Raw genomic sequence first — 21077 nt, 5'->3', positions numbered from 1 at the left:
CACAGCCGCAGTGGTATTCACTGGCCATTGGTGGTAGCAGCTGCACAATGGTGCGAGTACCAGGGCATCTAATAGCAGTGCCTGGCAAATGCCTAATACTTATACACAAGCCAAAACTGTTGTCTTTGCCAATGCTTGTTTTTAACAGGATTTCAGTGAAGGACAGGCAGAGTGCTTATAAATCGAGTGGCTGAAGGCACGCCTGGTAAGACATATTGATTACACCAGTAGCGGGGTTACAACTCCAATTAAGTAATTAATATGTCTGGCTGAAATTGTGAAATTCCATTTGCCATCCGCATAAGCAAAATCTGCAAGATTTTGATCTGTTTCACCAGCAATCCGCCCATCCGCCACCTCTGCCTATCGAAAAGAGTGGCGCAAAGTTTCTCGTGCCGTCTTGCTTACCGAAACAATTTGCACAAGATTTCTGGTGGTGCTGCATGAACCTAGCACAAATCAAAAACAGCTGCGTAAAGTTCCTTGTGCTGCTGCGTGACCCTACCTCAAATCGAACACAAAGTTTCACAATTCGAAAAAAAATTGAAGTTTCTTGTGCCGCAATGCGAAACTAGTATTGATCTAAAATAAGCGCATGCAAAATTTCTCATGTCACTGCGCGGAACTAACAAGGATTGTGGAAAACCACACAAAATTTCTCATATCGCTGCACAAAACTAGTATGGATCGAAAAAATTCCCACATGAAGTTTCTTGTGTCGCAAACCTAGCACGGATCGAAAAAAGACTGCACTAAGTTTCTCGTGACATTGCGTGAAATTATCATGAAATGAAAAACCGAGAGGGCGCTTAGAGAGCCCAACCAAGATGGCGGCTCTCCTGTGAGCTCCGTGCAGAGCTCCCATTAATCCTGCGAAATCAGAGGCCTGAGGTGGAAAATACTTCTTTCTGCCACTACAGAAAACCTCGTCAAGCTTCACTGAGTGCAGCGTGGTACCTGCAAAGCCACAAGGAGTCCTACAATCATGGAACCCATAGAGCGGCCGCATAATTAATCAGCCTGCAACCTGGAGTGAACGTTCGCAGCTACCGGAGGACTGCACAAAGCCGATCCTCGCCAACAACGCCCCAGCAAATGACAGGAGTCCCTAGCCGGAGCACCAGTTCCATAGGACATCATGTGCCTTCTCATCCACATGGGGTGCGGGGCCCTCGGGTGCTACCAGCAGCCATACCGTAGTCTCACCGCCACAAGACACTGACAGTGGCCGCGGTGCCCCCCGCACACAACGCTGGGGTCTGGCTGGTCCCTGCTTCCCCCTGGCCATGCACCAAGAGGGTCCGAGAACCTGCACACCCGAAGCAGCGCCTCCTGGCGCCCCCTTTGAGCAATAACCAAGGTGCTGTGCCCGGAGCAGAGGTGGTGGGGAGCCCGCCCCGGCTCTGGGCCTTCTTACAATTTGGCCTGACGCACGTGGCATCGGGGCCCTCGTCCACCTACGGAGCCATCCCCGGTTCGCAGAGACGGAGCCGGCAGTTGTCCCTCAGCAACACCACCAGCGGACAGCTCTACAGCAGCCCCTGCAGCACACGCGAGGGACGGCTCCGGAGGGGGTGTCCCCGCTGCGCTGGCCTGTTCGGGTCATACACCCAAGAGAGGGACAGGTGGGCCGTGCATGGCGGCTCCTGTGCCCTGGACAAACCAACATGGTCCCTGATCGGCGACTGCACCCACCCCTCACTCAACATACCAAGACACCAGCGGCACTGAGCATGGGGCTTTGCCCGGAATATAGCCACCGCACACCGTCGGAATAACAGTGACCCAGGATCACAAGAAAATTGAACCACTCATCGCTAGCTGCGTTGACCTCTCGTCCGGTCCAGGTCCTGCCCACTTTAGTGTGGCTCCACCATATGCATTACGGCGGGCCCGGGGCGGGCTCCGCACATAACCATTGGAACGCAGGGCCCATATCGGAGGCGTTCCCTCAACAATGCTCTGGCAGGTACCACAGAGGCCACCCCTCGGATTACACACAGAGGGCGACTGGGGAGGTGGGCGCCGACCACCCCAGCCTTGTCGGGCCTCAGGCCCAGTGGGGGAAGAAGAACCTGGCACGCCACAGCCCTCAGGCCTCAGGCTTCGGTCGGGCTGCTGGGTTCCACTATTTGCCACCACGCCTGCCGCCCACAGGACACACCAGTCCGTCGATAACCCCGGGCCCGAGACTGGATTGGGGACTCGCCCAGAGCACAGGACACGGCCATAAACTTTAAACAACGCAGTCGGAACACTGCCAGCAGAAACCCGGAGCGCCCCCCCGCCTGCAGAGAATGGCAGACTATAACGGCAAATACACCCATTGTCACACCGAGCACGACCGAACTGGCGGAGCGAGACACACACTTACGAGGTACCCGACTAGTGAAAGCAGAGCCCATTGGAAAAACCAACCTTGACAACTCCAGTGTCCCAAGCCAATTCCTCAGCCTGACTGCCTTGCATCAGAAGCAATGGGCCGCTGCAGTCAACCAGCGAAGCAGGTAGGGGGAATTTCCCACTTGCACCCTTGTGCCCAGACCTCCAGGTCCCACTTCCTGTCCCCCTGCCCGCCTGATAAAGTGCGCTACCACACAATAGCCTAACCAGCTCTTTCCCAGCTCCTGCCGGCAGTCTCCCCGGTGACGCTCAAGGACAACCAGTGGTCTCTACAAAAGCAGACAACCTCAACAGCAAGGCCTGGGAGCTGACAACGTCTTGCGCCCAGCTTACAAATACCTCGAGCAGCATATCCACTGGGGCACAGCCCTTCGCCAAGACACACAGCACCGCCTAAAGGGCTGCCCTGACCTCCTTCCACCATCTGCATACACGTAGAAGACCCGGGCGAGGTACCAACTATCTGACGAGAGCCCCAGCCTCCTTCGCAACTGTACTAGACAATCCCCGCCACCGCAGCGTCGCTGGACAGGGCCCTGAATTCAACCACAGAACTCATACTGCCTCGTCTAAAAAGTGGTAACAACAGATGACAGCTAATTATCATAAAATATAGCCCGGCGGCAACATAATCCCAAACTGAAAAATATTCACGCCGGCCAACCCGGCCGAGGTGACCCTGCGGTCTAAATAGTACAAAACAACGATTCACCACAGGGCAGTGGAACACCATATCTGTCAACTGGACTAGATTCAGTCAACTGCCCCTCTTGGCGACCAGGAACACAACAGGCACCGGTTGCCCCGCCATAATCCGCAGCTCCTGCTTCTCTCATATCGAGCGCTATCACCTCTCCCCCACAGTGAAACGCCCCTCGAGTACCCAGAATGCAACCTCAACCGAAGCATAGAGTCAAGGCAGCAAGCTGTGGTGCACTACACACAGGCTCCAGCATCCACCAACAATGACTGACGGGAGCCCCCTTCACCTTTTCCAGGCATAGAACTTAGCAGAAAACCATCTTCCGACGACCGTTCTCAGGGATTAGAGCAATCCCCGGGCAATAACCACAGGACACCCTGGCCCCTTGTTGAAGTCAACAGATCGCGGCACCAAACAGACCTGCCCTGAACACTGCCAACAGGATAGTCCTCAGTCTCAACAGGGCCCCAGCTCCACCTTCTGCACCGCAAAGGCCCAACTAAACTGTACTTCCACCCCTCCTTCTTGAATACAAGTCATCTAGCATGGGCAAATCGGATAAATCCCAAAGGAAGTTGAACTTCGAGCCTGGAGCCCTAGTCAAAAACCCCAAGCTGCACGCCTAATCGGGAGCTCCCATACCAACAATGGAGCAAGACAAGGAGTCGACTCAAGCTCCAGCCATCGATATTCGATAAAACCTACTTGAACTCAAAGCAGGCATAGGCAACCTCGACTTCAAACTTGATACCCTATCATCAAAGGTTGATTTACTGCAACACCGCCTTGACAAACACAGCTATAGACAAGACTTGGTTGAGCAGTCTCAGACTTGGACGACAAGAACGCAACACTGATGACCAGGGTGTCAGCACTCAAAGTCAAAATGAAAGCGGTGAGCGCTAAGAACGAGGACCTAGAGGGGAGAGCCCGGCGCAACAACATCAGGCTGGTGGGGGTGAGAAAGAGATGAATGGAAGACTTTGTAGAAAATATGTGCAAAGAACTGTTTGGTGCACCCGCACCATCCCAGCTATTTGTCGTCGAAACAGCCCTTCGGGTGCCTATCAATCGGCTGATCCCTGGGGCTGTCCCACGGCCTATCATTGAAAGGCTGCTCAATTGCAAAGACCGGGATACGATCCTGAGACTTGCCAGAGAAAAGGGTGAACTACAATTCGATGGCGACAATATTCAAATTTATCCCGACTTCTCACCAGCGGTCCAGGCCTAACAGAGATCCTTCACTGGAGTAAAACGTCGCCTCCGGGACAGCCAAATGCAGTATTCAATGCTATTCCCTGCAAAGCTGAGGATCCAACACACGGGGAAGGTACAGTTTTTCAACTCACCATATGAAGCAAACATCTTCCTGGACGAACTGGGCTGCCGACCCCTGGGCAATAACCCACGGCCAGCAAGAACAGAGAAAGGAGGAATCCACCCTGCTGAGGACCAACATGTGGGACACCCCACACAACTCTGTGACCCTAATATCACAGGTTCAAAGACGGTGCCGCCTACATCGGCACATTGCTAAACTGCATTTCACATTCCATGCCTGACACCCATTGTATACCACCCCACACTCGGGCACAACTGAATAGTTTGCCAAAGGGAGCTACTGAACTTGGATGGGTACTAGCGCCCTGAGCTCAGCACTGTTTGTTAGTTATCAGTTGAGGGGGTGGGTTATTTGGCAGGCAAGTTGGGGGTTTCCCGTGTGCAGGGGAGAGGGTATCAGTTAGGGGGGTGGGTCAATTGACGGGTGGGTTGGGGGTTGCCCGTGAGAGGGAGGGGGGACGGGAACCTGGCAGCTACCTATGCTAGATAGGAAGCAACACACAGAGAACAGGAAACCAGTAAGGGAACGTGCCATGTGTGAGCCCAGCCACCACTGACTGCCCCGTGTTTATCCATTTACAGTCAGCACACACGTATACGAATAACTACAGCACCAGCCAAGTATGTCATCTGCATCCGATACAATAATAACAGTTCCCTACTCCATTCAAGCTAGGGGGGGGGCAACAAACCGACCAAAACTTGGAAAGCATCCCAGCATCTTAGGAGACATAACATTGACGTAATCTTGATACAAGAAACACACCTCTTCCCAGCCTCTGAGAGCCGCTGGGCACCCGACTGGGGGTGCCACAGATACTTCTCCTTCTATTCATCTTATGCCAGAGAAGTGGCCATACTAATCAATAAGAAAGCAAAGTTTAGACTACTGTCAACAGACAGCGACGGAGAGGGCAGATAGCTCCTTGTGAACTCCTATGACCCAAACTTAGACGGGGCGAACACCTTTGACTGGGAAATGACACGCCTGGTAGAATCAACTCAGCCACGATCATATGGGGTGGAGATCTGAATACCACACTAGACCCCAAAAGGGACAAGTCGCACATGATTACCAACACTCCCTCCAAGGCGAATCTCCAGATTCACGATATCTGCAGGGCCTACGACCTGGTAGATGCATGGAGACTTAGTCACCAAGGCTCACATGACTACACCTTGCACTCCTGGGTCCACAATACCAGCTCACGGCTGGACTACCTGTTGGTGTCTAGAAATGGTCGATTCCAATGGGGAACCTGCCTGATACTTCCAAGAACACTCTCTGACCACTCCCCTGTCACCCTCGAATGCATCCCCTCGGATAATAAGCAGGGTAGACCTCACTGGAGATTCAAATCCGGGGCCCTCCTAGACCAGGTGTTGGGCCAGGAACTCCGGTCCGAGAATACATCCTTCTTAGCTATCAATCATGACTCTGTAACATTGGATGGGACTCTCTGGGAAACACTAAAGTGCTATGTTAGAGGGGTATATATGGCCAAAGAGAACGGGATACTGAAAATGATTAGGAGAGAACTCGCTGCTAACGAGACACGGCTGAAAGAACTTGAACTCACATACGCCGCTCTAAACAAACCCCACGCCCTAGCCTGCCTCAGGGAAGAATTAGTTCAGGTCCATTGCCGACCGTGAAACCCGATTCCTAACACAAGGCCACCGCATCCGCCAGTACGGGGAAGGCCAAAAACCGGGGGCCCTTCTAGCAAGGCTGCTGGCAGTGGATAGAAAGCCCCCGCAGGTAGAATGCATCCGAAACCCCCAGGGCACCCTAGTTTACACAGAGGATGAAATAGCTGAGTCCTTCCGCGCTTTCTATCATGACTTATACAGCTCGAAACAAACAAGCAGCCCAGAATCTCTCCAGCAATATCTAAAAGACACAGAACTGTATTGGGTTGGTAACGCTCTGAGGGAACCCCTAAATAAATCACGAATGCTCGAAGAAATTTTGGGAGCAATAAAAGAACTTCCAAGCACCAAAGCCCCAGGCCCCAACGGGTTGACAGAGGAGTTCTACAAAGCATTTGCCCCGATCCTACCACCAATTCTACTATGGGTATTTGAGGAGGCATTAGAAAAGGGTTGCTTGCCCCCCACCCTCTGCAAATCAAACGTGATCCTTCTCCATAAAGCCGGGAAACCCCCCGAAGATTGTGCCTCGTACAGACCAATTTCACTAATTAATGTAGATAACAAAATCCTCGCAAAGATCCTCACCTCTAGATTTCTCCCCCTGATGCCGGGTTTGGTGCTCACCAACCAGGTAGGCTTCATCCCAGGTCGCAATACAACATTTGGTATCAGACGCTTATTCGTTATCATCGAAGCGCTTGACCCATCGTCTCAAGCAATAGCAGTTCTGCTTAACGCAGAAAAAGCCTTCAACTATGTTGAATGGCCTTATCTCTATGCGGTTCTGAGGAAATTGGGTCTGGGCAAACGCTTCCTAGACCTGGTCTCCCTTCTCTACAAACACCCACTGTCCAGTATCATACTCGGGAAAGTAAAATCTGCATGTACAGAACTACAAAGGGGGACCAGACAGGGATGCCCCTGCAAGCCCTATTGTTTGCACTGGCGATGGAGCCCTTGGCCGCTGGCCTCAGGGCCAGACAAATGGAGAGAGGTCTTTCCCTGGGCCCCCATAAACTAATACTATGTCTATACGCCGACGACGTAGCCCTATTCATTAGCGACCCAGTAGAGAACCTAAACCCAGTCATGCGAGAAGTCATCAAATTTGGTGCCCTTTCGGTTTTAAAAGTTAACCACGCAAAATCTGTCATATTTCCGCTAACTCCTGGAACTAAAGAATACAGAAACGACTACGAGTTCAGGTTGGAACACACAGGAATTAGATACCTAGGGATCCTAATGTTCAGAAACCACCAAGACCCTTTTCGAGATAATTACGGGTGGGTAGTTGAAACTCTGCGTGACAAAATATCCAGGTGGAAACATCTTCCGCTCACACTATGAGGCGAGTTTCCATAGTAAAAATGGTAATCCTGCCCAAGCTCCTCTACCTGTTTGTAAATATCCCCCTTCTACTGTCGCATACATTTCTCCAACTATTGCGGAGCCTAATACTTGAGCTAATCTGGGCTGGCAAACCAGCGAGAGTAGTCCATGCAACACTCATGCAGCCGATTGCAAAAGGAGGTCTAGCACTACCTGACCTGGAACGCTACTACTGGGCTGCACAGGCCCAATTCCTGGGACATTGGTACGCCACCCATTTCATCAGATCTCATGTCCAAATTGAACAGGCCCTAATAAACCCAACTTACTGCATGCAGCCATTATATGCGTTATCCTGGTACCACCTACAACCCTGAACATAGTACACTCAACGTACGCGATATGGAAGAAAATAGAGCAGAAGTGTAATGTTCCAGTCAGGTTCTCTCCCCTTATCCGTGCGAGATTCATCCCAGGGATCTCACTAACAACAGAAAAGGTATACCTCCAGTGGGCCGACATGCTACAGACTGACAATCTAAACAACCTATTTGTAGACAGGACCTTTTTAACACCCCAACAAACACGGGAATGGGGAGCCGACTCGGCCCTAGACACATTCATATGTTTCCGTCTCTGGCACACACTCCAATCGTTTTTTCCCACATTTCCGGCACAACCACCCGTTTGGCAACTCCTACATGGGCTGATTCAGTCCCAAGGGGAGGGTAGGCTGGTATCCACGATCTACAAAAACCTCCTGTCAGACACTACTATCCAGTCGACAACCCCAAAAACAAGATCGGAAAAATTACTGGGGGTCACGATTCCGGACGAAGACTGGTCATACATCCTGTGGCAAACCCAGAAAGTGTCCCTAAACTCACGCCATAAGCTGATACATTTCAATTTCCTGCACCAGGTGTACCACACCCAGGCCAGACTTTACAGTAAATGCCCAACCATATCAGCAATGATGCGAACGATGCGGTGCACCAGCAGCAGACTTTATACATCTGGCCTGGGAATGCCCGACAATCAGTCACTTCTGGAAGGAAGTGCTGCAACAAACCTCTGCAATAGTGAGCAAACAAACCGAGCATTGCCCCAAGGTGGCAATGCTAGGATACACAAAAGACATATCGACTTGGGTGATGAGGTTGACTGGCTTGCTGCTGGTATTAGCACGAAGGAGTGTCGCCATTACATGGGGGAGGGGCCGCCCCCCGACCCCCAATTCACAACTGTGGCTACAAGACATAGCATACTGTCAAGACACTGAATCGAATTTCATCAAAACTCTGCTTCTTCATGCAAGCCCCCCAGATATATAGGGATCTTACATCAACTATCTAATGTCCGCACCAGACTAAAACGGTCCACACGGCCTACATCATTAGTTATTGTATCATCAAACTTTTCACCTCCTTGGTGGGTGCCATAAGCCGATTCTATTGCACAACCGTATGACTGTTGTATATCCTTATATCTCACCATCGGGGGAGGTGAGGGTGGGGAACATGTGGCGCACTGTTGTTATGATTTAAAAAGAACCAAAATAAAGTTTAAAAAAAAATAATGAATCGAAAAACCGCACAAAGTGTTTCTCATGGCACTGGCCAAAACTAGTATGGATCTAAAAGAAGCCCACACAAAGTTTCTTGTGTCGCTGCACAAAACTAGCACAGATCATGGAAAACTGTGCAAAGTTTCTCGTGCCGCTGCGCGAACCTGCCCAGAATCGAACAAAAAGCGTACAAAGTTTCTCGTGCCGCTGTGCAAAACTAGTATGGATCTAAAATAAACCTGCATGAAGTTTATCGTGTCGCTGTGCAAAACCAGCACGGATCGTGGAAATCCATGCAAAGTTTCTCTGCCACTGCATGAAACTAAAATGGATCGAAAAAAGACCTGCACTAAGTTTCTCGTGATGCTGCACGAATCTATCATGAATCTAAAAACAGTGCTGTTTCTCGTGGCACTCTACGAAACTAGCACAGATGGTGGAAAACTGTGAAACTACAGCGAATCAAAATAGATCTGCACAAAAACTAGTACGGATCAAAAAAAGACCTGCACAAAGTTTATCATGTCACGAACCTAGCACACATTGAAAAAAGACCCTCACATTCTTGTGATGCTGCTCAAACCTATCATGAATTGAAAAACCATGCAAAGTTTCTCGTGCCACTGAGCGAACCTAGCATGGCTCGGGAAAACCCACAAAGTTTCTCATGTCACTGCACGAAACTAACATGAATTGAGAAAAAAGGCCAGTGAGAAGTTTCTCATCACACTTCACAAAACTAAGATGGGAACGAAACACCATGCTCCACACAAAACCACAAAAAAACGAGCGAAATTTCAGTAGCAACAGAACTGTAATGCTTATTTTGCGGAGTGTTTTTTGCCAGTGTTTTTTCAAAGCAGTCTCAAAAGACTGCTTTGAAAAAACACTGGCAAGCACTTGAGTGAAAGGTCTGATGGTAAATTGATTAAAGTGTGCTCAAAGTTCCCATGAGGGGGTGCTTTGGACAGCGAGGGGCAAGAACTGGGTGATGTGGCCGGTCGGGAAAAGAAGTCAGACACACTAGGAAGATGTTTACTTTCTTTTTAATAAAATGGTAAAGTAAAGACCTATCTCTCCCTATAGCTATGGGGATTTCCTTGCCCAACTAAAGGCTGTCTGTCGTCATGAAGTCTAAAGCCAAATGTCCTCAGTCCAAACCTAACGCTATCTGACTCTACCACTAATATGAGCAACTCAAAGTGGCCCAAAAGAAAGGATCTCTTCTTCTGGTCACTTTCCTTGATGCCTTCTCTCCTTCAGCTTTCTCTCAGGGTCTTTATCTTGTATCTGGTGTATTGTCCATACACAAAATGTCTCTGCTTGAACATGTATTTCTTAGGATGGATGATCTTTCTTGACACACTTTTGGGTTTTTATTAATGAGCTCATGTAGCTTCTCCCAAACGTTCAGGGGTCTTGTAATCTACTTAATGTTATGTTTATAACGAGTCTCCTTGAAATTCTGTCTCACACTCTTTCCCTAGGTTTTATATTTCGCACTTTCTTGAGGTTCTATCCTTCTGAGGTTTCATGTGACTTTTCCAAACTCAGGAACCTCCTTTCCCTGGGTTCTCTCTACTAGATTATGTTTCTTATTATCTGTTTCACTTGCCAGTCTTAATTCACAACACTTGTTACGGTTGTGTGTGTATTGTTTTCCCCACTCTTCAAAACAGACTTCTTGTGGCCATTCCCCTCCTTCCTAGTGTGCTCATTTCCACTTTCCTTTCGTTTCTCATGCAGCCTTATCCGTCACTTTATTTATCTGATTCTCATTATGTTTCTCATTTGTCCAGTAATGCTGGTTAATTGTTCGAAAGCGCCACTGTGGCTTTGATGAGTTTTTCTCCTCATAACAGTTTGCCCCGGTGGCCTCCCACTTCTCCAGTTCACCCCGGTACCTTTGGTTGTCCAGGGGAATGTCGCAGTCCTTGGCACTCGCTCAGATAATCGAGTGCAGAATTCTGACGTCTACAAATTCTAGCGGATGGGAGCTGACAGCGCTTCCTTCTGAAAAGGTCTTGGCATTGTTCGACGGGTGCTTGGTCCTACAGGGTATGGATGTGGTCATGCCACCACATTTGACGGGTCTTCTCTCCCCACCTCTACAACAGACTGCCTGTTGTCTGATTTGCCGTTCCTTTGGGGTCTCAAGTTGGCATACTTCACCTTCTGAATTGTCGCAGGCTCTGCGGCTTCGTTCTGCCCCCCTCTTCAAGGCGTGATTACATCAGAGGGCTTGGCCTGTGAACCGGTCTCTCTCTTCCTCAGTGATCCACTCATCGCTCTTATGTACAACACTCTTCTTAAAGAGATATCCTTTTTTTCTTTGGATGGCTCTGTTGGTTCAGCATTGCCTGAAGCCACATCGAAGGAGTTCACAGTACTCTTCCTGGAAGGAAGTCCCATATGGGCAGATACAGTTGTTGGTCTACGGTATCTTGTGGCAATGATAGCCCTTGTCCCCTAAAAGGAAGTCACTTCCAGGGAGGTCCCACTTGTCCAGACCCCGAGGGAGGCTCTTGCTGAGTGGGTTCCCTTCCCTAACCTCGAAAGGGGAGGCTCCCTTCTGGGGAGAATGGATGAAGAACCTTGATTCATCACAGTGGGAATGGCCATAGGGATTAGCATGGCCATTGGCAGTCGATTGGTGGGTATATAACCCCAAAACACCTACAAGCTTTGTATCCCTCCTCATCTGATATTCCTCCTTATCTGTACTATAATGCAATCGTTTTGGCTTATAGGTGTCGAAACTAAAAACAGGATAGACTATGTGGAAAAGGGAGATCTTAAGAGCAGAGAAAATCCTGTTGGTATGGAAAATATGTTTGTGAAATGAAACAGAGATGTTGTAGACATGTCATGCCTTCAGCAAGAGAGGGGTCTCTGGGGAGTCACAGCCAATATGGCCGCTTGATCTGTGTGCTCTCCTGCTGGGTTCTTATAAAACACCACAGTTTTGCTGACATCTCTGCTCTTCGGACATGGCAATGGGGAGGATGCACTATATGCTGTGGTAGGACGGCCCCCTGAGAGTGTGCCGATTCTTTAGACCTTGGACTCTGTCGAAACAGGCCAATGGGTATGTAGTGCTCACTGCTCGATATCACTGCTCGATATCATACTTTCCACCCTCACTGCCCTTGGTGGAAACTGGAGGACGTGATCTGCGCACAAAGTGCACATTTGCTGTCACCACATTTGAGGAATGCCCCAGGGCCTGCGGGACTCCGTCTAGCAACACAAAGCAGCCCGATGGCTGGATATTGGATAGCATGTGTGTGGTGTGGGCTGCTCGGATCTATGCCCCCCGCCCCCACTCAGCTCTTCTGCTGTGCTGCATGGCCTGATCCCCTGTAACACGGCACAGGGTAAATCTTACCTGGACCCCACAGTGCTTTAATGGTACTGTACTCTCACGTGAACCCACAGTGCTAGATTTCACCAGAGGCAAAACAGCATATTTAAAACTACCATGCTGTGGTGTTGCAGCACTGATTGTATATCAGATGCCATATATATATATATATATATAGCATATACGTATGGCAGAAAGAATAATTGAGAACCACACAGGATGCTGGATACCGATATGTTCAAAGCTTGGTTCATACATTTTTACTCTGATCTCTGCCTATGGCCCCAACCACTTTGAAACTTCCTTTTTCAACGACCTAGTAGGACCTTATGTTCATGCTCAGGCCATTCTATCATTGGTGGAGACATTTAACACCGACAGACCCTCCCCAAATCAGTTTCTGGACACTCTCAGAAGAGCATCTTTCAAATGCCTGTTTGAAGACCAAAGCCTAGTAGATGTGTAGGGTCTATTGTATCCAATAGGGAGAGATTATACATTGTTCTGGAACAGATATAAGACTTTCCACAAACAGATGTTGTGCGTAATGCAAGTCAGTTTCCATCTCATGCCCTTGACTGCACTGTTTTTGCTGGGGACTTTCTGATCATTTTCCTACAGGCTTTTTATACTTAGTTGGGGCCTCCTTGAAACCCCCTGTAAGTATAATACCTGTTTGTTCACGCATAATCCTGACTTATCAGATCTAAACTCTCAATTTTGCATGGGATGCTTTTAAAGCCGTAGCATGGGGGACAGCAATACATAAAGGCTCATCCTATAGAATGGCATATCAAAGTAAACTTTAGACCATTGGAGGCTGATATACAGGGTAGTGTAAATAAAATCATCCTCTGGGGTTCACCTGGTGATAAAAGGCCTCATTTAAAGTTTAAACTTTCTGCCTTTCCACTGGTGGACTCCCACAGGAAAGGTGGAGGAATATCTGGCAGTGGGTATTCCACCAGCGGAGGATCCACCAGTTCACATTGCTATGCACGGGGCTGGCCGGATTGTCCACTGGCAGATTGGCCCCTGGCGGGTATTTCACCAGCTTTCATCATGGAAGGCACCAGTAGAAAGACAGAAAGACAAACCATTAAATTCGTTTTTTTCCACCGGCGGAACCCTGGAGGATTTTATTCACCCCACACTCGAAATCAGCCCCTTGAACTTTCACCCTAAACCCTAGAGCCTTCCTACACCCAGACACCATTTCCAGCGACCCTTAGGAATGTCACTATTTGGAAATAGGAGCCCAATAAACTGAACATTCCAAAATCTTTGTTTGCACATAAAAGGCGTTTTGCTTATTATACGAAATAGGAAGTTGGTCATGTCACCTTTAGGCCACTTAACAAAACAAAGGCAACTGTCAAACTACATACCCGCTACACTTTACAGGACAGGGCTCTTTATGCGCAGATCAGAAGACTATTAATAATGACAATCCCCACGATTTACAAAGAGTATAATTAATCGGAGATGGGAGTTTGACAGTGCAGAATACTTTCAGGGTCTTACTTTGCCCATCCTCCTCCATGACAATACTGAGGCACTTATTGGTCCAATGTTTTCGAATTGGAGGAAAGTCATGTTTAAATTACTAAAAAAGGTAAAGCTCCAGACCCAGACGGCTTTCCATCTGAACATAATAAAAATGACCCATCGTGGGTACATCTCATCACACTAAGTTAAATAATTGCATTTCAGTAATCAGCATTATTCTGGACAATATGCAGCAGACCAACATTTCCCTAAGTTTAAAACCCTGGAAGGACCCTCCATCCTGAGAAAGTTACAGTTCCATTTCTCTTCTTAATATGTATTTGAAAGTGTTCACAAATGTTACTGAGTGCAGATTACATACACTAAGAAAGCCACATACAGCAGGTAGGTGCTATTAATACTTTAAATCTTTAGACCATTTTAGGCACATAATGCATATAATACACCAAGGCTATTATTTAGCGTTTACCCCTACTTTGATTTCAATTGATGCTGAAAAGGCATTTGATAGCGTTGAATGGCCTTTTCTTCGCCAATACCTAATTGCATTTGGCTTCCCATCAACCTTTATTACATGGATACATGCACTACATAGCTTTCCCAATGCTCAGGTTTCCACAGGAAATATTCACCGACCACCCTTTTTCCGAACAAATAGTACTTATCAGGGTAGTCCCACCTTCTTTTTGCTATCACCTGGGGTCCCTTTGCAGTTAAGCTCTGGGCTGCCCGAGACATTCAGGCCATGTCGCTAGGGAGTGATGAAAGTAAACTATTGTTACATGCTGATGCCCTGTTATTTACATTTGCTAACCCAAACATGGAGACCCCAAAGATACTGTGTTTACTAGAAAATTATGTGTCTGAACTGTTATCCTTGTCCTGTAGAAAGCTGTCCAGTAGCTTCTGAGAAACAATCGGCCATGATAAACTGAAACACTTCAATCTCTGGGGATAGATCTTCATAAGAATGTACGATTGATAGTAAAGATCAAATTCAATAACTTATGGAAGAAGCTAGCCAATGATTTTAAGACATCTGCTACAATTACGGTATCTTTAATGGGGAGCATATCTTTTTTTCAAAATGATCACAGCATCACAAGTAAACTATCGTTTGAGGTGTATCCTGCTTCATGTAGAAGCTAAATACATTGAAACCCTGGACAGGTTGCTGGGTCAATTAAGGTGGACCCTCCTTAAACTGATAGGCTACTTTAAAGACCATAATAGGAGTAGTCTATCTAAGAATGTACATGTAGGCCACTAGATTGACACAATTGGCCAGAGTTCACATTTCTAGAGCAGAGAGACTAGTTTGGCCATGCTTTCAATTGTTCCTACTGTAGCCTTTCTTTTCTCTGCAACGGCTATGATATTCAGCCCCTCTTACTTCTCAAAATCCCATTTTGACAGGTTCTATTGAAGTATGGCTAGTCATATATAAATCGCTAGGTTTGTCTTCTTATCTACCCTATAACTGCCCTAAAACTCTTGCCTTTGGCTAAATGACCAATTCAAGATTGGAAAGCTACCATTGTTCAGGGGGCAGTGGGCGGAATGAGACTTCTTATTGGTGCAATGCTTTGAGAATGGTTCCTTTGTCACCTTGAAACTGGTTTTGCACTGGTAATAAGTGTGCCCTTAGTAATTCATTTTACTACTACTGCCTTCGAGATGTAACAATGTATGTTTGATGCATATCAAAAGCATGTTTAGAAATGCAACTGAGACATAAAAGTGATGTTGAATCACCTACATTGCTGGTGATTAACAAACCAGAGCAACATGACTACATCCTGGACAAATACATCATATCCATGGGCTTCCGAAACATAGCATATCATATCATGGGCTCATATGATTCTCCATTCTACTGTCGACCACCTGATGGAGAGCTTAACAAAAACATGGGGAAAAGAATTGGCTATGGAATGTTACCAAGACACTGTATAGGGAAGGGTGTATGGAATGGCATAAGAGGTCTTGAGATGCCAATACACAGTTAAGTTCATTCAATGTCTTACACAAGTCTTACTGGCAACACGCGACATTGCATAATATTAACAACACTGTTTCACGACACTGCAGGCATGGACGAGGTCACAATGATACATTTGTACACTCTCGTTGGAATTGCCCGATCATTTTTCAATTTTGGTCAGATATTTCTTGTTTAATGAGAAATGTTTTTCCTATGCTACTGTGCACTGCACCGAGTTGGTGCTGTTGGGTATTGATAGGCAACCTGCCCACCGTTTGGCTGTCACAGTCAAGTGGATTAGTAAGCCTGTAGCAACCGGAAGACAGATAGTCTTGAGGCACTGGAGCGAGGACAATTCAGGTAGGATGAAAGAACGGATGTTTCTGATGGCATCAATAGTTGCATATGAGGGAATCCTGGCTAAAGACAAAGGGTTACTGTATGAACCTTCTGCGCTGTGCTCTAGATGCCTGGTAGTGCAGGTTATGGCAACGTTTATGCTTGCCCTGAATGCTTTTTACCACCAGCCTAAAATCACAACATATGGTCTTTCCTCTGATTTTCCTAGCGTATGTGCTATTCATTATCCACTTGGCAGGAAGGGGGATTCACCTGGGTGGGCGGAGAGGGGTACAGGATGGATGAGCGACTTATTTTCATGATTCTTGGTACTTTATGTGAGATATTCTTTTTATGCCTTACCACAGGTAGATTCCAAACTTCAAAAATAATATGTCTTAAAAAATTGGCAAGAGAAATGAGGTCAGATAGGTGGCAGAAATGATCAATGCAAAAAAGGACTGCACTCTGGAGGTGTGAGAGAACCAAAGAAGCAAGCTATTAGAGACACATCTTCAGAAAAGCAGGCAGATGCCAACAAGGCATTCAGAAGAGCAAACGCACAAAGGGAGAAGGAGAAAAGCAGGCAGACGCCAACAAGGCAGTCAGAAGAGCAAACGCACAAAGGGAGAAGGAGAAAAGCAGGCAGACGCCAACAAGGCAGTCAGAAGAGCAAACGCACAAAGGGAGAAGGAGAAAAGCAGGCAGACGCCAAAAAGGTAGTCAGAAGAGCAAACGCACAAAGGGAGAAGGAGACAAGCAGGCAGCAGACGCCAACAAGGCAGTCAGAAGAGAAAACGCACAATGGGAGAAGGAGAAAAGCAGGCAGACGCCAACAAGGCAGTCAGAAGAGCAAACGCACAAAGGGAGAAGGAGAAAAGCAGGCAGACGCCAAAAAGGTAGTCAGAAGAGCAAACGCACAAAGGGAGAAGGAGAAAAGCAGGCAGATGCCAACAAGGCAGTCAGAAGAGCAAACGCACAAAGGGAGAAGGAGAAAAGCAGGCAGACGCCAACAAGGCAGTCAGAAGAGCAAACGCACAAAGGGAGAAGGAGAAAAGCAGGCAGACGCCAAAAAGGTAGTCAGAAGAGCAAACGCACAAAGGGAGAAGGAGACAAGCAGGCAGCAGACGCCAACAAGGCAGTCAGAAGAGCAAACGCACAATGGGAGAAGGAGAAAAGCAGGCAGACGTCAACAAGGCAGTCAGAAGAGCAAACGCAAATGGGAGAAGGAGAAAAGCAGGCAGACGCCAACAAGGCAGTCAGAAGAGCAAACGCACAATGGGAGAAGGAGAAAAGCAGGCAGACGCCAACAAGGCATTCAGAAGAACAAACGCACAAAGGGAGAAGGAGAAAAGCAGGCAGACGCCAACAAGGCATTCAGAAGAGCAAACGCACAAAGGGAGAAGGAGAAAAGCAGGCAGACGCCAACAAGGCATTCAGAAGAGCAAACGCACAAAGGAAGAAGGAGAAAAGCAGGCAGACGCCAGCAAGGCAGTCAGAAGAGCAAACGCACAAAGGGAGAAGGAGAAAAGCAGACAGACGCCAACAAGGCAGTCAGAAGGGTAAACGCACAAAGGGAGAAGGAGAAAAGCAGACAGACGCCAACAAGGCAGTCAGAAGAGCAAACGCACAAAGTGAGAAGGAGAAAAGCAGGCAGACGCCAACAAGGCAGTCAGAAGAGCAAACGCACAAAGGGAGAAGGAGAAAAGCAGACAGATCCCAACAAGGCAGTCAGAAGAGCAAACGCACAAAGGGAGAAGGAGTATGATACACGTGTGCCTCTAAGACCCAATAGGTTTTCAGTGATATCATTAAAAGAAGGGGATGTAGGGACTGAATTATGATCCTGAATGCAGAAAGGCCTCAAATGCCTAAAGACAATTACAAAGAAAGAAAGTGTTAAGCAATCTTTGAATTCCGTATTTGTGTACTCCCTATGTGAAGGGGGTTACCCAAAGAGTGGTTCTGTACTCAGAAATGCCATTATCATAATCATGAGGGGTGTATGTGTGAACTATCCTTTATTCTCATTCGAGCAGCATTCTCTAATTAGTATGTTTGTGTAAACTGATTCGTACGTTGTGCTTATACTGGTGGTTTTGGTTTAAATATAATATATTAGTACCCGGTGAGAGCCAAGTAGAATGTAAAACACAGGAGTTGTGAGAGAACCAACGAAGCAAGCTATTAGAGACACATCTTCAGAAAAGCAGGCAGACGCCAACAAGGCAGTCAGAAGAGCAAACGCACAAAGGGAGAAGGAGAAAAGCAGACAGACGCCAACAAGGCAGTCAGTAGAGCAAACGCACAAAGTGAGAAGGAGAAAAGCAGGCAGACGCCAACAAGGCAGTTAGAAGAGCAAATGCACAAAGGGAGAAGGAGAAAAGCAGACAGATGCCAACAAGACAGTCAGAAGAGCAAACACAAAGGGAGAAGGAGAAAAGCAGACAGACGCCAACAAGGCAGTCAGAAGAGTAAACGCACAAAGGGAGAAGGAGAAAAGCAGACAGACGCCAACAAGGCAGTCAGAAGAGCAAACGCACAAAGTGAGAAGGAGAAAAGCAGGCAGACGCCAACAAGGCAGTCAGAAGAGCAAATGCACAAAGGGAGAAGGAGAAAAGCAGACAGATCCCAACAAGGCAGTCAGAAGAGCAAACACACAAAGGGAGAAAGAGAAAAGCAGGCAGACGCCAACAAGTCAGTCAGAAGAGCAAACGCACAAAGGGAGAAGGAGTATGATACACGTGTGCCTCTAAGACCCAATAGGTTTTCAGTGATATCATTAAAAGAAGGGGATGTAGGGACTGAATTATGATCCTGAATGCAAAAAGGCCTCAAATGCCTAAAGACAATTACAAAGAAAGAAAGTGTTAAGCAATCTTTGAATTCCGTATTTGTGTACTCCCTATGTACTCCCTATGTGAAGGGGGTTACCCAAAGAGTTGTTCTGTACTCAGAAATGCCATTATCATAATCATAAGGGGTGTATGTGTGAACTATCCTTTATTCTCATTCGAGCAGCATTCTCTAATTAGTATGTTTGTGTAAACTGATTCGTACGTTGTGCTTATACTGGTGGTTTTGGTTTAAATATAATATATTAGTACCCGGTGAGAGCCAAGTAGAATGTAAAACACATTCTGATTGGCTCTCGCCGGGTCGTTACCAGGCCGAGAATCCCTCGGCCGCATTTCCCTGCTTTGTCCAGGGCGGGGGGCGTGGTAGCCCCTCAGCCAATGAGGAGGCTTGAAGCGGGGCCATCCTGCTCCGAGCCTCCACACGGCTGGAGGCTGCCATCGCCCCCCGCCGGGGACTCAGGTATGTTTTTTCCCCCAACCCCACTTACCTTCTTATGTTTATTTTTTCGGGAGCGGATGCGCAGGGAACAGAAGTGTTCCCAGCGCGTCTGTTCCCGATGGCCGCCATGGAAAGGGAAAACGGACTCCATTTTCCCTTCCCCGGCGGCCATTTCCTCTGTTTTTATTTCGAAACGGTACAGCGTTTTGGGACAGAAAACAATGCTTTTAATACCCCGGTCTTGCAGGTCTAGTGGCCCGGGGTACTAATAGCAATATGCCCCTCGCGGTGGGGGCATTACCGAGTCAGGTAATGTCCCTGCCTCTTGGGGCATATTGCTTAATTATAACAATGCAGCATAATATAACCTGTCAAACCTCACTATCAGAAGTTCATTAAGAACACTGTTCTTCGCGAATCTCCCTTTGGACAATCCTGCCTTCCAAAATGGGACCAACTGCCATGCCCCCTTTTTTTAAAAAACTTACACCACTCTGAAGTGGACTCTGACCTGAACGGATACTCTACCAAACCTCTCAATACATACATTGAATGCATTGTCTCTAGATAAATACAGTCCCTCAAGACCTCTGCATTTAACTTTCAGAGCATCGGTTTTGCAGCTGAATGTTTTTTTTTTTTTTTTAAACTATATACATTGGAGGCCACGTGCATTTTACTCTGTTTACAATATTTTCGATTCTTATAGCAGGCCATAAAAATTCCAAGAATAACTGCAAACCATACCGTTTTTCTGCAGCACCCGTGGTTTACTGAAAGGAATTTCTACAACTATTTCACAAAATTCGCAGGACGATGACACGTTGGGAACAGAGACTGTATCAGCTTAGTACGTTGAAAGGACCCGGAAATGGCTTAGAGTCTGACCATGTATCGGGGCCATTTTCATGGGGGCGGAGTCGGGCACAGGTCGTAATTTAAAGGCAGGAACTTGGGCTCTGCCAGTAAAATAGGATCTGAGTCATATTCGATGGTTCTTGCCGCCCCCAGCAGATGCGCGCTGTGAATCCCTATGCCTCTCTGCCGCATGCCCACGGAGATGCTGGAATCCATAAGGAGTCATGGGAATGACACCGCACGTATATGGCGGTCGGCATCAAGAGTTTTTGAGAAGGGGTGTAAAAAGGTACTGGAACTCAGGGCCCCCCGGATTTCCATGCCTCAAGTACACCCCATCCCAAAAACAACCAAATTGCATGATGGGTAATCATACATGCAAATAGATGCAGTGGATGTCCTTACAGTGTAATCACCCCCCCCCATTTTTTAAATGACACCTCCTGTGTTTTATCTGTCACATTATCCTCTTTGGATGTAAGTTGGAAGGTGGGTTTTCCTTGTAGCCATGTGAACTTTGGCACCTGAGATATTAAGGTCTCGATTTTTATGTTTTGCCGAACAACACTTTGTGAACTGAATTGAAATACCACTGGTGGAGGTGAGTGAGCGGCGTAGGAAAGAAGAGATTTTCAAAAAGAACAAGCCCTGTAACGGCCCACTTTCATGTATTCTTTAGCAGCAATCTGTGGGAGGGGGGAAGAGAAGGTTTTCCCAGCAGCAC

The 21077-nt window shown here is 47.5% G+C and overlaps 1 protein-coding gene across 3 annotated transcripts in view; it reads right to left on the bottom strand.

Annotated features, from left to right (window-relative positions):
• Nucleotides 1–21077, bottom strand: part of LOC138582350 (receptor-interacting serine/threonine-protein kinase 2-like) — a 252063-nt gene that overhangs the window by 63731 nt on the left and 167255 nt on the right. The gene's annotated exons all lie outside the window — the stretch shown is intronic.

Source organism: Ambystoma mexicanum, chromosome 1p, assembly GCF_040938575.1.
Source record: "Ambystoma mexicanum isolate Mex_15411 chromosome 1p, UKY_AmexF1_1, whole genome shotgun sequence".
Taxonomy (NCBI): Eukaryota; Metazoa; Chordata; class Amphibia; order Caudata; family Ambystomatidae; genus Ambystoma; species Ambystoma mexicanum.
This window is presented reverse-complemented; position numbering and strand designations above follow the sequence as displayed.